Genomic DNA, 14,306 nt, shown 5'->3' with positions numbered 1-14,306 from the left:
CAGTATCTATCCTTCTCAATGTATGGACTGATAAGTAATTTTTTATGGCTTAAACTAGTTTGAATCAATGTCACTTTAAACCAAACGGTTACTGAATAATACAGTAGTAAAACATGTTTTATTGTCCTCTTACAAATCTGATTCTCACAGATTTCTTCCAAACAGTATTCAATTTCTATCAGTGTTGTTCCTCAGTAATTCTCCAAAGGGACATAATACCCTCTAAGAGCTACCCTACATCAAAGAAAATTAAAAAGTCAGTTTAATTTATTTGGTTATAATACAAATTTGGGAACACTTTTTTCTAAGGAAGTTGCTTTTTGAAAAATTTGGATCTGTTACAATTGTGATTTATTACAAGTCAAAAAAAACCCGGAAAATGTGAAAATTTTGAGCAATTGACAATGGATATTTGAAAATAGATAATTGAAAAGAGATATTTGACAGTATCTCATTTCCATACTCATAAAGGGAGACAAGAAGGGTTGCAGATGATCTTTCTCATCTATTGATATTATGCTGTCTATCAGATCCTAATAACACATCTGATATATATAGTTTCAGATGCATTTAAAAGCTATTTTTAGGACATTCAAAAATTAATTGTTGTAAGATTATTAAAGGAATAAACTCAAAATGTTTTCTTCTTTAAAATATTAAAATACTGTTTGAGAATTAATATTTTAAGAGACTAGTTATATTCTCCATTTCAAACTTGGGGATTGTAAATAAATAGAAGCAAGTATGAAACTCAGTTTTAGAAAAAAAAATATGGATAACCATACATTTTGTTCTACCATTTTCTTTTCTTTCTTGTTTTAAACCTGAAGCTGCCAATCATGTTTTTCCATAGGACATATATTCTTCTGATTTTATTCCTTTCAAAATCTAGTTTTTCCCTTAGGGAAAAATGTTTATATTTTAAAACAGTATCTGGAATTTCTCAACAGAGTCAAGGAACCATGCTGTATGAGTCAAGGGTACAAATGGTGTCTTTTTCCCTGCACCGCTCCCACCCAATCAATCTACATGAAACACTGATGCATGGCAAATTCCAGAATAAAAAAATATAGTGTCAAGAGGAATAAAGCATGACAACAAGAGTGATACAAGATTCACTTTTCTGATTGTGTGCACATTCTCCATTTCCCCATTGTATTGTCATTAAGTTCTCACACTATGTAACATTGCAGAATGGACAGAAGTTGGTGAACTATCCTTTCCATCAGAAAGCATACATGCATAAACAAAGAAACAAACAAGTACAATTGTAAAACACAAACCCCAAAAAATAGGGAAAGAGAAGAGGAGTAGAGGGGAGGGGAAGATCATAAGAGAGAATGCTGTCAAAAACCCATTAGCATAAATATTAAACACACAGGAAACAGAAGCAATGTAGCAGGTGTGACCCAGAAAGAGAGCAATTGACTTAAGATACAGGAGAAATTAAGCCTTGGAAGGATAACACAGAAAGAAGATTTTCCTGTCACAGATTTGACAGGATTGTTTAATACATGTTAATTCCTGTTTTATTCTTACAACTGTATCCTACACAGCAAAGAGTGAGAGACCATGGTAACCCTCCTCCTCAAAGTCAGAGAAGCATTGTGTCCTGGGAATTGTGGCTATTCTGGACTTAAATGGACAATGGTGAGAAACTAATTTGAATATTCAAATTTTAGAATTAGAGTATTCCAAAATGTGTAAACGCAAAAAGAGTATAACTGAAAGACAGCTGCATGGCCCCAAATGTTGATTTTCATAGAGTATTTTCCTAAGCTCTGGCTCTATTACTACATGCTGCATTTGTTGCTGTGCACTGTCTCTGTGTCTTGCCCAGAGCCTGCTGAGCTAAAGAGAGATAAGCTGTCAGATGTTGAAGTAGTTGATCAAGACAAAAGGCCAGATGAATGTAACAGTAAAGCCTTCTATCACTTGTTGAGATGACACAGTTAGAGGTTAAACAGGAGAAAGTGCCAGCTCCCATGGTGGTTCGCTTTCCCCCAGGATATTGCCCAAGACAATGGTCAGGTGGATCAATGAAAATATTTGTCTTACTTTCCCGGGAGCCTCCAAACCAAATGCTCCTGTCACGTTGGATCTGAGGTCTGTGGGGAGCCAAAGGGTAAGGGCTAGGATAGCACAGAGAAAAATATTTTCAAGGGTCCCTGATAAGGTTTTCTGGGCAGAGGTGCCTGAGAGCCTCCTCTGCAGTGAGACACTTATGATGAAGCCTCCAAGAGGAGGGCCTGGGCCAGGAAATGAGGTAAGTGTAAAGACATGCATGACTAGGGGCCCTGGGTTCTGAGACTGCAATTCATTGGCTGGGCACTGAGTCTGGGTGGGCTGAGCAGCTTTCCCCTGTGAATTTCCTCAAGTAAATCCTTTGCAATTGCCTATGGTTGGACTTAAATTAGACATAGGCTTTTGGCCTGGAGCCTGACAAACTCAATTCTGTCTATGTGAATGATAGTAGTGATAGGACATTAGCCAACTTGTTTGGATGCTTTCAAAAAGAGCAGAGACCTAAGATTGATGTGCTGAATAGATCATGTCAGGGAGGGATTCTGTGTATAGGGGAGTGCATTGTCTAACATACCAGCCAGTGAAAGTCCCAAAGGGTCAAATATAAAAATGCCAGTGAGGAGGAAACAGCTCCCTATTGTAACTTGGCTGAATAGAATAAATATTTCTCACCACATAAGGAAGAGTTGTTAATATACAAGTGATTTGATTTAAGGAAATTAAAGCAACATAATATTTCTTAACCTGAAAGATATTCAGCAAAAATATACCCATTATACAACTATAAAAATATACCTGTGAGGATTGTATTCAGCAGAATTTTACAAACTCATGTTCACCACAAACACAGGACTTTTTTTTTTAATTATTTAACAACATGCCAAGTGATAGATTTTACAAAGGGAACCTAATTTATGTTATCCCAGAAGAGACTTAATGTCTCAAGGATATGTAGGAGATATTCTGAAAAGTGTATCCCAGTTGACAAATATGTGGACCACAAGGTACCAAGGATCCTGGGCTGCTGGAGGTTCTGGATGAGGCCTCCCTGGGCCAACTCTGATGGCAGATGATAAAATTGGAGAGGCAATAAGATATTCTTTTTAATATAAAATTTAAAACTCTCAGAAAAAAAACCACTCATGACATTTTCTTTTATTGTACCATATGTCTCCCCCCTTATAACTGTTAACCTAAGATATGAAATATTTTTTAGTGATATGTACTAATGATTTCCTAGAAAGGCATTATAATATATTCAGTCTAGAAACCCATTAGAATTGCTCTTTTAAGATTTATACTCATGACTTTTTATTGTATGATTTTTCATGAATTTAGAAATGTGTCTAAATTTTCCAAATTGTGAAAATAGCTTGATTTCCAGTTATTCTTTTCCTTCCTATTTTTCTCTGAATGTGAAGCTATCATCTGAACAATGAAGCTGTCTGATCCCTCACAGCCAAAATGAAAGAGACCCTTAGAAAAGTAGTCCTTCCCTGAGAAAGCAAGAATATGCAGCTTCACTTATAAGGGAACCCAGAACATCTTAAATTTACCAACCTCACAAAGAATACAGGGATGTGATATTGGAATGAATGGATAGAAGTAATTACAAAACTTTCATCCTTACAACCCTAACATGTTTACTCCCATTTAGAAATCTCCAGTGCATGAGAAATCAAATATGTCAATTTATGAACTTTTAATTCCTTATCATTAAGAGAATATGCTTCACGTTTCACTGTAATTTACTAAGTTCTTTCTGAAACTGCATTTCATGTTCTCCTTACAACTATCTGTGAGATAAAGTGAGCAAATATTTTAATTCAAATTTTGTACATATGGAAATCAAAACAGAGAGAAAGGAAATAATTTTCTCCAATTTCTTGAAACCAGTCAGTGACCAAATTGGGTTTCAAATCTAAGTCTTCATTTTTCAAACACTTAATGGCCTAAATAAATAATTGGATCTGAAGTGCTGTAAAGTTAACCCAAGCAACAATAGATTTCCTCTAAGAAGCTTAATTTTCATGGGAAAATTATTGCACACATGTGGGTAGGTAATATCATCCAATGTAGCTCAAAGAAGAAGAAAGGATAGGTCAAAAGAAAAAAACATTTAGAGATGATAAATAATCATCATCCAAGAATACTGTAAGTATCTTCTTAGCTATATAAACAAACATAAAATTGGAGAGTTGAAATTATTTAAGATTAGAAGTAGAATAAGAATCAGATGGCTTTTTTCAGGTCCTCAACATCAATTATATCTTTTTCTTTGTGATTAGTTAAAAGGAAACTATTTCTTCCCATTCAACTTCTGAAAGGAGAGTTAGGCAGTCTTTGCCTGTGACTCATAGTAGCTGGTAAAGATGAGGTGCTCAATAAACATTTCTCAAAAAAATAGTCCTACAGAATGTTTTTAGTGCTCTTCATTTTTTAAATTCTTGTTTATTCTTGTCTCCAAAACAGATAGACAACATAAAAATAATAATAAAAAAAAAGAGTCATTGTTTTGGAATATGATGTATGTTTTAGCTGTGGTGTGTGCAATTAGCAGAACAACGCTCCCCATTCTCTCTTGACTCATGAATCACAGCTGAGACCAAACGTGGCATCACCTAGTGACACACACACAAATCTTCATAAAATATAGCAATACATTTCTCACATAAATTATATTTACTGGCTATTCGTCAAGTCACAGGTTCTTTCCCTTAGTTTTCACAATGATTCAGGACTTGGGACAGTTTGGTTTTGGCAGCTGTTCTCATAATTGCCTGATTGTCAGTCATTAAATTTGCCCTGTTTTTTTTAATAACCTATGGGTTCACGCACACTTGGTGTAACAATGATTAAGCCTACACTTATTCAATTATCACTTTTTTATTGTAAAATATTTCTAAATAATTTTGAAAAGAAATTCACTTAACTCTTGCAACATCTCTTAATGAGGGAATCAGATCACCAGTATTGTTTTTTTTGTTTTATTTTTGTTTGTTTTTGTTTTGCCAATGACCAGCACCAAGAGGTTGCTGGTTTTATTTTCTTAAATTGAAGTATAGTTGATTTACAATGTTGTGTTAATTTCAGCTGTACAGCATAGTGATTTAGTATATATATATTATTTTTCAGACTCCTTCCCATTATTGGTTATTACAAGAGATTGAATATAGTTCCCTGTGCTATACCTTGTGTGTCTGTTGATCCCAGACTCCTAATTTATCCCTCCACTGCCTCTTCCCCTTTTGTAACCATAGTATGTTTTCTATGTCTGTAAGTCTGGTTTAGTTTTGTAAATATGTCCATTTGTATCATTTTTAGATTCAGCATGTAAGTAATATGATATTTGATTTTCTCTGACTTCAGATAATATGATAATCTCTAGATCCAAAAATAATTAATAAAAACCATTCTTAGTTTCTAATCAATTCTCTCATTTGGTGGACTCAACACTTGTAGATTTTAACTTTAAACTTTTAACTCTTCCCAAGGAACCCTACAAGTTCATAGTATGTAATATTTTGTATCTTAGTTATAGTGAAATTTAGATTCATAATTTCTCTTGCTGAGATGAAGAAAAATGTTTTCGAACTATAATAAATTCACATGACCATCTCATATAAGAATATCAGTGCTTTTTCTGGTTCTTAATTCCTTGTCAATGCATAAAACTCGAGAGGAGTGCTATGAATAATATTTCCTAAGGAAACAAAAAACATTGTTTTTAAATTTTAAAACATTGAGAGAGAGAGAAAACTTCTGCCAGAAGTGAAAAGTTATGCTATGTAGATATTTTCCCATGACATAACAAAATATAGTGACTTAAAATCACATCTACCTGTTTTTTTTTTTTTTGCAAGGTTTTGACTCAGTTTGGAGGTCTTGCTAATCTGAATTGAGTTGGACTGACATTGCTGAAGGTTCTTTCTCCTGTATAATAAGCTTATGAGTCAGTAATGAACTGACCAGACTTGGCTGGCTTCAGCTGGGGTGACTTAACCCTGCTTGATGGGGTCTCTTAGCTGCCAGGAAGCTAGTCTCAGCTCATTCTCAGGTTGATGGTGAGGATTCAAGAGAGCGTAGGTCATGTCATGAACAGGACAATCAAAAGTGCACTCTTCTATCTTCAATTAATTTTCAGCTTATATCACAATTGTTAACATTGCTTTGACCAGAGCTTGCAACATAGAAAAGTCCATTGTCAAAGGGAAGAGCAGAAAATTACAAAGTAAATGACAGGATTTAGAAAAGAATTAATGAGACCATGAATGGAATTAGCCTACCACAAAAGGTGATTCGCTTGTTAATAACACTGTTGAAGACCTGTCTTCTAAGACAGGGACTGACTCTCCATTAAAGGGTGAAGACAGTAATTAATAATAATAATAATAATAATAATAATAATAATAATAATAATAATAATAATAATAATTAGAACAGATACAACAAAGCAGAAACAGACTCACAGATACAGAGAATGGACTGTTGGTTGTCAGGAGAGAGGGGTGTGGGGTGGGGCAAATATATTATACAGGAATATGGAATACAAGCTACTATGCATAAAACAAGATACAAAAAGACCTAATGGATAGCACAAGGAAAATAGTCACTATTTTATAATAGCTTTGTATGCAGTATAATCTATAAAAATATAAAATTTCCATGCTGTACACCAGAACTAATATATTGTAAGTCAAAAATACTTCAGTTTAAAATAAAAGAACTTAGTGAATGAAATGAGGGTCATTTGGCTTTTTACTATAAAATAATAACCATACAATAATTACTAGCTTCCTGATGGCATTTATAATTACTATAACTTTCAGTTAGAGGCAAACTAGGAGCCTCTAAGAAGTCAAGGAAAATACATATTTTGCATGATTGATAAGTCTTTCCTTCCAAAATACACTCATACTTCAATTTAAAAAAAAAAAAATCTTTATTGAGAGCCTGGAAATAAAATTATGTTCAATTCAGAGTCCTTGCAATTGAATTGGCAATTGAAATATAAAGAAATCCATGTGCCAATAGAGCTAAATACATGAATTCTATGGAGTGCTACATAATCAAAAACTAAACTTTGCCACATATATGCTTTACTCTAAAAGTCTTTATTGAAATATATAAATGATAAGACAAGTGCATAAAACTTAACTTTACAGCTTGATGAGATTTCACAAATTGAAAACACTGACATAACCAGCTCTGGGATGCTTTTGAATGTTTTCTCTGTGTTGTCTATTTCTTTCCCCTTATTATTGGCAAATACTTAGAATAGCAAGTGCGTGTATTGCAAAATGTGTGGCTCACACTACACCAGATAGCTGACCATGTTTTTTTTCCAGATGCATTTTTCTTGAGAGACATTAAAATGTAATATACTTGTTATCAGTATATTGCCTCTCTGCTGCAAACCACCCTTACTGACTGCTCTGAAATAATATATTTGGACCCTGTAGATGTTTCTCCTGTGGCAGATGGCATGCTTTGTTAGTAGAGTAACAGAGAGACACTAGAGTAAGAAAGGGGTTTCTCTTCAAAGTCTGCTGTGTTTTCCTAGGCTGGCTCCTGCACCATGTCAACTTCCAAGCTCAGCAGAGGGCATAGCTCCTCCAGTCCCTTGACTCCAGAAGTACCTGACTTATAAGCAGCTCAGGATTTTCCTGGGGGGTAGATTTCTCCACCAAATCCACAGTGGCTTCTTAGTGGGGATTTTCCAGCAGGGTACCTCCTATTAAAAATTTCTTCCTTTACTCCCTGGGAGGCTTGTGGCCTCGGTGAACTTCTCCACTCTCTCATGAGCCATAGATATACCCACCCTCTAAAAAGAAGTCTGGGTGTTCTCCACACTTCAGGAAATGTGTCTCTCCCTGTGGTTCATGATCTCATCTCTAGGAGATCTGGGTGTTATTTTATCTGTTATTTCTAGATTTTTTATAGGACCCTTTACATTTTAGTAGATGTTTCCCTGTTATAGATAATACTTTTAATTAAAATGTCCACATTCAAGGTACCACATGGTTCCTGCCTCTGGATTAGTGCTTGACTGATGTGCTTGCTTCCTTCAGGGTCCCAGAGCTCTTCTGATTCAAGACATGATTCACAGTAGTAAAGTTGTGTGCATTTTGCATAGTATTATTTGTCAGTTTAATCTATGAAATTTAAAATATCTGTCAATGAATATTAAGCTCAACTTAGTAAAATATTAAAATCAACTTGAGATATTGGAAAAGTAATTATTGAAATTACATTGAAAGAAAGAAGCAAATGTTATTGAAAAGCAAATCAAAAGCGAGTGGGAAGGAATAAATTGGGAGTTTGAGATTTGCTGACACTACTATGTATAAGATAGATAAACAACAAGCTTATACTGTTTAGCACAGGGAACTATGTTCAATATTTTTCAGTGACCTATAATAAAAAGAATATGAAAAGGGATATATGTATGTATATGTCTGATTGAAATATTATGCTGTACACCAGAAATTGATACATTGTAAACTGACTATACTTACATTAAAAAAAATCATCAGAAATGTATATTATTTCAGTACAAATCCCGAGACATTTTGTTTTATCATTTGAATATATATCATCAGAATATAATTTTAAATTGTCTTTATTCATTATTTATATATGTTCATACAGTTAATTAATTGATTCATTGATTTGTACAGTATATATGACTGGGTGATCCAACTTCTAGCCAGGAAAAGCATACTTTACATGGGATAACTGACCTTGTCACCTCCCTTCTCTGATTTCTCTTAACCCCTTTAGCGGATCATTCACTCCTCTAAATTATACATCATTTTTTTAAGCACGTTGATAACTTTATTCTGGTTCCACCTGGTCTCAAACACCTGGGAGACACCCCATTTCCTAAAGATGATCATGTACTTTTCTCTGACAGAGTTTATTGCTTCCCTTCATCTTTGGCCTTTAGCATTATGAATTTATTTCTAGGTTGTTTTTTAATTCATTATTTGTTGAAAATTCTTGACCATTCATTTTGCAATTTTTTTCCTCATTCTTTTACTTTCTTTTCCTTCTGGGACTTCAATTAAATATATTTCAGACTGATTGGCCTACATCTCTTGGATACTCTGTTCTTTTAAATTTAAATTATTAAAATTTTCCAAGAATTTCCTCTTTTGTTTTCATTTGAGTAATGTCTGTTGACCTATATTCAAGTCCACCAAGGCTTTCCTTGAATTTGTCAGGCCTACTGATGAGCCTGTCAAAGACATTCTTCATCCCCTTTGCTGGGCATGTGTTTAAATTTATTCCTAGCCTGCTCTTTGACATTTTCTTATTGTTTCCATTTCTCTGCTGAAATGACACATCTATTCATGAATGTCTTCAAGTCTTTTCACTGGAGCAGGTGATGTATTAATCATAGTGATTTTATATCCCCTGTCTGATTTTCACTTCTATTATTTGTTTTATCTCTCAACAGTGGATTCTTTTTTCTTTCTATTTCATAGGTCTCATAACTTTTAGTTGAAATCTACATATTCCATGTAGGGGGTCAGAAGCCTAAGTAAATAATGTTTAAGGCTGGAAATAGGCATGCCTCTTTTCCTGCTAGGCTTTCATTGAAGAGCTGAGCTGTGTATCTGTTTTGCTGGTAGTTTCAATTACCTGCCATATGTGGCCAACCTCAGGTTCCTTCAGTGTCACCTTGTGGTTAGGGTGGGAGCTAGACTGATAGACTATCTGAGTTTTATTCTGGAATGTGCTTGGTCCACCTTCAGTTGTAGATGTTCCCTGTGACCCAGTATCTTGGTCCCTGTGTGCTCTTATCCCTCTGCTGGGGGTTGGTCTTCTGTTGCTTTTTCTTGGTCCTGGTTACTCCAGGTGGTGAGGAACAAAGAGGCTTTCCACATTTTCCTCATTTAGCATCAGTCTTAGGTATCTCACGTGTCTCTGAGTTTTTGGATCCAAGTTTCCTTGGTGATCCTGCCCTGCCCTCCATGGTAAAAAGAAATCTTTAATTTTCTGAAACTAGGAGGATTTCTGCCTGTCTCCATTAAACAAACTCTGAGTTTTCAACCGCTGAAAGTAACAGGATTTACTACCCTTTATTTTCAGCATCTTAATACATTTTTCCACTGGGGAAAGCATCCAGGTAAGAATTGTTTTCTCCCTCAGCAGTGCCATCCCAGGGCAACAGGAACACACCAACTGTGGGAGGCTTTCTCCACTCTTTCCTGCCCCCAGGCTTTTTCAAAAGCAAAAAGTGAGGTCCATGGAGAAGGGGCTGCGACCATCTGTGATCCCAGGACTCCATACTCTCCCAACTGGGAGTGCTCAGCTTTGAGCAGTTCATTAAGGAGTTAGTTGATACTTTTGTATCTGTTTGCATAGCCACCTTGTCTCCTTCTGTTACCCTAAAAGGAGGAAGGAAAAGGCCACAGTTCTTGACTTACTCAAAAGATAAGAATTCACATGGGAGAAGAAAGAATTGTGCAGTGAAAGATTTTATTAGGAAAGGTGAAGTACCCCTCCAAGAACAGGAGGCAGGCTGATCCAAGTGCAGACGGCAATGGTCTTTGCTCCTTCCTCTTGTACCCTCACTTAGAGGTGGTCTTTTGATTGATTGATGGCTCTTGACCCCTGGAGTGCTCAGTCATGTTTGTTCCCTTTTGTGAATGCCCTTATCCATGATGAACACAGAAAAACCCATGGAGGGGCCAGAACCTCAATGCTAATTATATTAGAATGAGAACTGGGTCATGTCCGGTTAGGTCCTTGTCACTACCATGAAGTTCCAGCCTTTTAGTTCTAACTGGTTTCTTGCTGGCACTCACATAAAAGAAGTAAAGCCCCTTTATGCTGGTGGCTGGCATGCCACCATCATACACACCATCCTCTCTCTCCTCCACCTGTCTGCCTGGTTCCCCCCTTATCTAACTACCTAACACTTTCAGTGCTCTGGGACAGGTGAGGGATTGCCAGTGTCTTGTCTGTCTGGAGGCTCATGCCAGCGTTCCTCAAATTTTACCCTGATGGTAGCCGTTCAAAGTCAGCACTCTGATGGGTTCAGCAGCAGTGTGATTTTGCAGATTTCCCAGCTTTTTCTTATGTTTTGATAAGTATGACACTCTTTCCATGTGTCTATCCTTAGATGGAACCAGGTCTCTGTAATACATGTGATTAAATCACTAATTATTCATGGTTACCAAGATTCCAGGTATTTTTGGTTATTATGTTATTAATATTTCATTATGAAACCAAAATAAAAATGCGTTCTCCTTTGAAATATGCCAAAATATAGCTTAAAATCTAAATGTTTTATTTTTATTCCATTAAATTAAAAAATACAGTTCCTGTCTATTTAAAGCAATAAGAAAGAGATGTGGGATTTCTATGTATACTTAGGGGAACCTATGTACTTTGAAATATGTGACAATTTTTATTGAATTTTTTATACGTATTGCACACATGAGGGTATCTATAAGCTACATACGACTTAAAGTAAAATAATACTCTGATAACTGTAGAATTAATAATCATTTAAAAATATACGATGTCATTTGTGGATTTTTGAATGACAGCCATTCTGACTGGTGTGAGGTGATACCTCATTGTAGTTTTGATTTGCATTTCTCTGATAATTACCGATATTGAACATTTTTTCATGTGCTTTTTGATCATTTGTATGTCTTCCTTGGAGAATTGCTTGTTTAGGTCTTCTGCCCATTTTTGGATTGGGTTGTTTATTTTTTTCTTATTGAGTCGTATGAGCTGCTTATATATTCTGGAGATCAAGCCTTTGTCGGTTTCACTTGCAAAAATTTTCTCCCATTCTATAGGTTTTCTTCTTGTTTTATTTCTGGTTTCCTTTGCTGTGCAGAAGCTTGTAAGTTTCATTAGTTCCCATTTGTTTATTCTTGCTTTTATTTCTTCTAGGGGAAAGTTTTTAAATGTATATCAGATAATGTTTTCCCTATGTTTTCCTCTAGGAGGTTTATTGTATCTTGTCTCATGATTAAGTCTTTAATCCATTTTGAGTTGATTTTTGTACATGGTGTAAGGGAGTGTTCTAGCTTCATTGTTTTACATGCTGCTGTCCAGTTTTCCCAACACAATTTGCTGAAGAGACTGTCTTTATTCCAATGTATATTCTTGCCTCCTTTGTCAAAGATGAGTTGACCAAAAGTTTGTGGGTTCATTTCTGGGCTCTCTATTCTGTTCCATTGGTCTATATGTCTGTTTTGGTACCAATACAATGCTGTCTTGATGACTGTAGCTCTATAGTATTGTCTGAAGTCTGGGAGAGTTATTCCTCCAGCCTCTTTCATTGTCTTCAGTAATTCTTTGGCAATTCTAGGTCTTTGATGGTTCCATATGAATTTTATGATGATTTTTTCTAGTTCTGTGAAATATGCCCTGGGTAATTGGATAGGGATTGCATTAAATCTGTAGATTGCCTTGGGCAGTGTGACCATTTTAACAATATTGACTATTCCAATCCAAGAGCATGGAATATCTTTCCAATTTTTAAAGTCTTCTTTAATTTCCTTCATCAATGGTTTATAGTTTTCTGTGTATAATTCTTTCACCTCCTTGGTTAGATTTATTCCCAGATATTTTATTACTTTGGGTGCTATTTTAAAGGGGATTGTTTTTTTACTTTCTTTTTCTGTTGATTTATCGTTAGTGCAAAGAAATGCAACTGAATTTTGAATGTTAATTTTGTAACCTGCTACCTTGCTGAATTCTTCAATCAGCTGTAGTAGCTTTTGTGGGGACCTTTTAGGGTTTTCTATATATAGTAACATGTCATCAGCATATAATGACACTTTTACCTCTTCTTTTCCAATTTGGATCCCTTTTATTTCTTTCTCTTGCCTGACTGCTGTGGCTAGGACTTCCAGGACTATGTTGAATAGGAGTGGTGATAGTGGGCATCCTTGTCTTGTCCCAGATTTTAGTGGGAAGCATTTGAGTTTTTCACCGTTGAGTACTAAGCTGGCTGTAGGTTTGTCATATATAGCTTTTATTATGTTGAGATACGTTCCCTCTATACCCACTTTGGCGAGAGCTTTTATCATAAATGGGTGTTGAATTTTATCAAATGCTTTTTCTGCATCGATTGCGATGATCATGTGGTTTTTGTCCTTTCTCTTGTTGATGTGGTGTATTACACTGATTGATTTGTGTATGTTGAACCAGCCTTGTATCCCTGGGATGAACCCCACTTGGTCATGATGTATAATCTTTTTTATGTGTTGTTGGATTCTATTTGCTAAAATTTTGGTGAGGATTTTGGCGTCTATGTTCATCAGTGATATTGGGCTATAATTCTCTTTTTTTGTAGTGTCTTTGCCTGGTTTTGGTATCAGGGTGATTTTGGCTTCATAGAATGAGTTTGGGAGTATTCCCTCCTTTTCAATCATCTGGAAGAGTTTGAGAAGGACTGGTATGAGTTCTTTGTATGTTTGGTAGAATTCCCCGGTGAAGCCGTCCGGTACTGGACTTTTATTTGTAGGGAGGTTTTTAATTGCTGTTTCTATTTCCTTCCTAGTGATCGGATTGTTCAAGTGTTCAGATTCTTCTTGATTCAGTTTTGGTGGACAGTATGTTTCCAGAAACTTGTCCATCTCCTCTAGGTTATCCAGTTTGGTTCCATATAGTTTTTCATAATATTCTCATATGATATTCTGTAATTCTATTTTGTTTGTTGTAATTTCTCCATTTTCCTTTCTTATTTTGCTAATTTGTGCTCTCTCTTTTTTCTTCTTTGTGACTTTGGCCAGAGTTTTGTCGATTTTATTTACTTTTTCAAAAAACCAGCTTTTGGTTTGGTTGATTTTTTCTATGGTCTTGTTAATCTCTATTGTATTTAATTCCTCTCTGATCTTTATTATTTCCTTCCTTCTGCTGCTTTTTGGGGCTTTTTGTCCTTCTTTTTCTATTTCATTCAGGTGGTGGGTTAAATTGTTTATTTGAGAATGTTCTTCTTTTTTGAGGAAGGCCTATATCGCTATAAACTTCCCTCTTAGCACTGCCTTCGCTGTGTCCCATAGGTTTTGAGTGGTTGTGCTTTCATTATCATTTGTCTCAAGGTATTTTTCAATTTCAGCATTGATTTCCTCATTGATCCATTGTTTTTTCTATAACATATTGTTTAATCTCCATGCTTCCCTTTTTTTCTCCTTTGTTTCTCTGCTGTTGATTTCCAGTTTCATGGCATTGTGGTCAGTAAAGATGCTTCAGATAATTTCTATCTTCTTAAAATTGTTGAGGTTTCTTTTGTGCCCAAGTACATG

This window comes from Camelus bactrianus, chromosome 17 (genome assembly GCF_048773025.1).
Source record: "Camelus bactrianus isolate YW-2024 breed Bactrian camel chromosome 17, ASM4877302v1, whole genome shotgun sequence".
In the NCBI taxonomy this organism is placed as follows: domain Eukaryota; kingdom Metazoa; phylum Chordata; class Mammalia; order Artiodactyla; family Camelidae; genus Camelus; species Camelus bactrianus.
Note: the sequence above shows the minus strand (reverse complement) of the source record.